Genomic DNA, 5,752 nt, shown 5'->3' with positions numbered 1-5,752 from the left:
TAATTTAATATTAAGGCAATATTGAGGATAAGATGGGGAAATCAGATTTTAAACAGATTTAGCTAAGTGTGTATTTTGAAAGTAATCCCCCTATGGCACATTCAGGAGAGACTATTGTGAGAGATAAAATAGTGTTTATCTACTTTTCAGTCGCTGGACAGTTGTTTCTTTGAATTTCACATGGGATTGTATCACAAAGTGGCTTGCTTATATGGATTATTATGTTTTGAAAGGAAGGAAAATGGTTCATTAGCTCCACCATCACCCAAGCTCAAAATCACAAAGTAACCTGATGCCTCCTCTATTGCTACATAGTAAATCACCCCAAAATTTAGTGGCTAAAAACCACAATAAGCACTTATTATGTCTCACAGGTTCATTCCCCTGTGGACCACCCCACAGGACTTCTGGAAAGCCTCACAGCATCGTGGCTGGCTTCCCACAGACTGGGCAAACCAAGAGAGCAGGAAGCTACATCGTCCTTAGGACCTCGCCTTGGAAGTCACACACCATCACTTCCACCATGTCCCACTGGTCACAGGTCAGTTCCAATGTGAGAGGGACTCACCAAGGCATGAATACCAGGAGGTGAGGATCACTGTGGGAAGGGGGTCATCTTAGAGACTGGCAACCACACCGCCCTTTTTCTTTCTCCCCAAATCCAAATGGTCCCTGAATACTGACTCTTCGTCCTTTATGACCTTTTCTATTTCTGCCGTCTCACTATTTAACTCCAACACCCCATCCTGATCATGTCTGGACTAATGTAGTGGTCAGAAGGCCCTGACTCTCAAGTTCTCTTTCTTCAGCTTCCAGGGACTGTCTGTAGGGTCCTAGAGCAGCGCCATCCAGTAGAACTCTCTGCAATGATGAAAATATTCTCTATCTGTACTGTTCAGTAGAGTAGCCACTCACCACAGGTGGCTATTGAGCATTTGAAATGTGGTTAGTGTGAGGAAGTGTGTTTTTAATTGTGTTTGCTTTTAATTAATCTGAATTTAAAGAGCCACATGCGGTAAGCGGTTACCAGAGTATTCAAGACAGATCTAGAGCCTATAGTTCTATAGATTTAAAAAAAATTTTTTTTATTGAAGTATAGTTGATTTACAATGTTGTGTTAGTTTCCACTGTACAGTAAAGTGAATCAGGTATACGTATACATATACCCTCTCTCTTCTAGACTCCATTCCCATATAGGTCATTACAGAGCACCGAATAGAGTTCCCTGTGCTATACAGTAGGTTCCCATTAGTTATCTTTTATATATAGTAGTGTGTATATGTCAATCCCAATCTCCCTTTTTAATTCCCCCTCCCTAGTTCTATAGTTTTATAGCACACAGTAGGCATCCCACTAGACAGACCTTCTTTCCCTCTTCTCTGTGGCCAGCTGTGGTGCTCTGTGAAAATCTGAAGTCGAACGCTTAGAGATAGAGCAAAGAGAGTGTTCTAATTCCCACACAGACTGACTTACACTCCTTCTGTGCCCATGAACCAGGCATGTTGGAGAATAAAAAGATGTGACTCTGTCTTGAGGAAGGTGTGATGATCTAGGGAATTCAAGCTGCACAGACACCAGGAAACATCTTGGGTTAATACGATAAGTGAGAGAAAATAGTTAACTTGCAGTTGCTATTTATGATTTTATTGTCAACCGAAAGCTTTTTAATATAATCCCATTTACATCATCCCCACCACCTTCACTATCCCATCCCCAGGCCCTCTGGACCATATTGTGTGTAACCCTCACAAAGACCTATGGTGTAGATGTATTACCCTCCCTCATTTTTATAGATGGGGAAACTGAGGCTCCGGGAGGCTGGGAAACTTACCTAAGGCCCACACTGTGAGTGAGTGGCAGAGAAGGGCTTTGACCCCAGGACTGTCCTGATCCAAAGCTTATTTTTTCAACCCTCCTGCTCTACTGCCTCATTCTTTATAATACGTCCTTCACATTGCTTACTTGGTTTTGAGTGTCTCTGTGTATGATTCCTTTTTCTCGATATTATTTTAAGTATACAATTACATAAATAAATACAGTTTGAATTTGGCATTAGTTGTAGCCTGGTTTACCCATTGGTGAGAGTAATCACAGAACATAATTTACTACCCAGCCTGTCTCCTCTAGGGAAGCGGGAGGCAGCCCAGTGTGAGTTGTACGCTTAACATTTGCTTACAGGGTCAGCTTTTTGTATTTTCTCACATCTGCACATTGGACTGTCAGAATCTAAAGGGAACGTATGATTATCAAATGTTTCTAGACCAACTTCCTCATTTTCAGAGGAGAGAATTAGAAGGCCCATGAGCTTACATAACTTGCAATGGTAATTCTCAAGAAGGTTAAATTATCCCTCACCAAAGAAAAGGCAGCAGAACTTTTAGAAATCCCTCTATGCACATATGGGTTATGTTTTATTTTATGATATTCCCAAATCCACTTGTTCACAAATTCAAAGTGACAGTCTATAGGCAGCTGCTGCTGCCATCTGTTGGCGATGAGCAGAGCTGATGCATAAGATGGTTTCTATCTATGAAAGTTCTTAAGTTGAAACTTCATCACAGGAACCTCTGCATTCATCAAAAAAAAAAGAAAGTAAAGCGTGTGGAGTCAGATAAACCCGGGTTCAAATCTTGGCGTCATGCGAGAAGTGTCACCGCTTTAATTCTTGGTTTTCCGTTTGTAACATGGGGATAATATCTAGTTCACAGAGATGTTGTAAGAATTAAGTAACAAAAGTATATTGGTTTGGGTAAATGCTAGCCAAAATTTCAATGGCTTAACGTCGTCTCTTGTTAACATCACAGTTTCTTGCTCACATCACAGGTCAGAGTGAGTGCTCTAGATCACCACGCAGCTCTCCTCCAAGTGGCAATTCCGGTCCAAGCTCCTTCCATCTCATGACTCCACCATCTTCAACTTTGGCCTCCAAGGTCACCAGTATCCACCAGGAGCAAGAGGAGAGGGCGTGGAGGTGTGTAAGGAGGTGTTTGTGGGCCAGCCCTGGAGCTGCATACATTACTTCTACACCCACTCTATTGGTCAGAGTTCATCTCATGGTTGCATCTCACTGATGGGAAGATGGGGAAACATGGTCCAGCAGTGTCTGCCACAGCCATAATTTTTAGCAATAGAAACATAAGCCTCACTTTAGTGAAGTTACGAATTTTTCTTTAGGTATTATATAACACTATATTTTTCTCAGTTTTTAGTATGAGGCAGATCTGAAACTAAAAGGTAGTATAGTGTGGTGAAATGAACAGTTGTCTTGGAGATGTGGCTTCGAATCCTGTGTGATCTTGGACATATCACTTGGCCAATCTGAACCTCATCTGGAGAACGATGGGGGTAAAGCCAGCTGGTACCTGCATAGTCTGCCCTCACTCCCATCTCTCCAGTTCTACAGGTTTACAGCTTTGTGCACAGAGGTAATGCAAAACAAAACAAAACAAAACATGCCGGTGACTCTCAGAGTAGACAAGTGGTAGGACACAAGTGTGGATGGGCTTAGATGGGAAGATTTCTGAAAGAGAAGTCACTTTAAGCCTATTCTTGGAGGAGGTGATGGTCCTGAGTAGAGGGAATGAGGTATGGGATGCTGTGCAAAGAAGGCATGAAGAGGACCATACAGAGAATCTGTGGGAGAGAGCATGATGAGGGGAAGTGCCTGGCTGAAAAGAGAGAATGTGTTGGAGTAGGGCTGGGGGTGCATTAAAGATGTAGTTTGATAGGAGGGGGAAAGAACAGGTTAATCATAGGCTGCCAGACTCGGGTGGTCACATTTAATACAAAAGGATCCCAATAGGAAGGCAGTTATGGTTTTTGTATGGGTGAATGACATCGTGAAAATCTGCTAGTCATTGTGAAAAGCAATCTGATTAGATCATAGCTTGACTGTGACATAGCACTTGATGGGACAGTACTCCTTATTAAGTTGCTGAAATTCTTACGTTTAAATGCTCCATAAATAATCTTTCAAATATGTTATCTGAATTACATACGCATTTCAAGGAAAAAGAAGGAGTTTTACCTGGTAATGGAGGAAAGATGAGGATGTGGGAAGAATCAAATTGTTTACATTGAAAGAGAGCCCTCATTTCTCTGCTTTATTTTATTTTATTTTATTTTATTTTTAATTGAGGATATATACGTAGGTAAGACATGAGTCAGAGCAAACTCAGAAAGTACCTAGAAGCCTTCAGCATTTGAAACATGCTAGCTAGTTTCATGTGGGTGAAGCCTGGTTTTCAGGAAGACAAATTGAAAATAGAACTTGTTTGTTTAGATTTTGCCATTCTCTGGGGGACAAACATACAAGGATGGTCTATGAACCAAGAGCGGGAAGAATTTCTTCTTGGGAACTGCTGCAGAGCCTTGATTGGAGAGAATATGGCCCCAGAGCATCCCCTGAGCACGTTGCAGCTTTTCTCTGGACCGAGTTTGGGGAGATGCTGTCTTAGCAAAGTCTGAGCAGAAGTTCAGTCCAGTCCTTCAACCAGGTCTCCAATAAAGGCCTCTGTCACACTCTCGAGAAACACTAGAGGACTGAAACTTTCCACGGGAAAGCTGTTGATGATGCCCTTGACTCTCCGTCATCTCTAATAAGCTCGTGGGAAGCATTATTTCTGTTTGTTTGTTTGTTTTTAAGAAAAAGGTTACATTTTACATGAGTAACTATTTGTTATTTACTACATACGATTTTTTTTTTTACAGAAATGTAATATTCTACTCTTAAATAACCACATGAGCTTGGCGAGTCACGAGGCTTTTCTGGGCTTCGGGCTTTGGTTTTCTTCTCTGTAAAACACAGAGACTAGATTATATAATCTCCGAAGTTTCTTCCTGATCTGAAATGATAAGTTCTAATTCAAACAACTTCCTCTTTCTGGTGAACTGTCATGAAGCCTGAGGTTACTTTATCACACTGTTCTAAATCTCTATCACTCTTAAAATGTATAGGAAGAAGACTGGCAGCTCATCGAGCGTGCACTGCAGGAAGGATCCTCAGTTCAGCACAGCAGCAGGTTGGTGGGAGACTGAGCTCAGAGCTATTTCCCTCCCACCCCCGCAGTCAGGGGGGTGTTCACACCTTTACGCTTCTTAGAAACACCAGTGTTTTTATTGCGGCTGTGCAGTAGATTCTCTGGCTGAGCGCACTTCCCAGTTTGGCAGTAGTTTATTTGCTATCTACTCTTATTCTTTATCCACTTCCATGTTTTTAAATGGGTTTTACTTCTTTCTCAGAAGGTAATTTCTTCTACAGCAAGACCGTATCCTAAAGAAAGCAGTTTTATATACAGGGTCCAGGACAGAGTGTGATGTGATGATAATATGGTAGTCAGTGATGGGAGCTAGAAAAATACCGTAGGATTTTAGAGCTGGGCTAATTTGGTAGCCATCAGCCACATGTGGCTTTTAAAATTGAAATTTACTAGAATTGCATTAAATGAAAAATTCAGTCTCTCCACCATACTGGCCACACTTCAAGTGCTCAGCAGGCACACGTAGCTAGTGACTGCCATTGTGAACGGCCCAGATATGGCACATTCGCATCACCGCAGAAATTCAACTGGACGCTGCTGCCTTAGAGCTCAACTAGTCATAGAAACATATTCTTAAGAGATGTCAGGGAGCTTGAAAACCACCTAATACACTCTTCTATCCAGGATGGTTCAGATCTTTCCAGGACCAAAGACTTTATCACCTTGCAAAGCAGTCCATTCCATTTTGGGAAAACATTATACTAGAACGTTCT

General features: G+C 41.8%; 1 long non-coding RNA gene across 1 annotated transcript; it reads left to right on the top strand.

The window, feature by feature from the left end:
- Positions 1–499: 499 nt before the first annotated feature.
- On the top strand, positions 500–5,032 carry LOC141278671 (uncharacterized). The gene is made up of 3 exons (XR_012331707.1): positions 500–541; positions 2,824–2,971; positions 4,957–5,032. It is a non-coding gene; the product is annotated as an uncharacterized lncRNA (long non-coding RNA).
- The last annotated feature ends 720 nt before the right edge of the window (positions 5,033–5,752 follow it).

This window comes from Tursiops truncatus, chromosome 5 (genome assembly GCF_011762595.2).
Source record: "Tursiops truncatus isolate mTurTru1 chromosome 5, mTurTru1.mat.Y, whole genome shotgun sequence".
Classification (NCBI taxonomy): domain Eukaryota; kingdom Metazoa; phylum Chordata; class Mammalia; order Artiodactyla; family Delphinidae; genus Tursiops; species Tursiops truncatus.
Note: the sequence above shows the minus strand (reverse complement) of the source record. Positions and strands in the feature narration are given on the sequence as shown.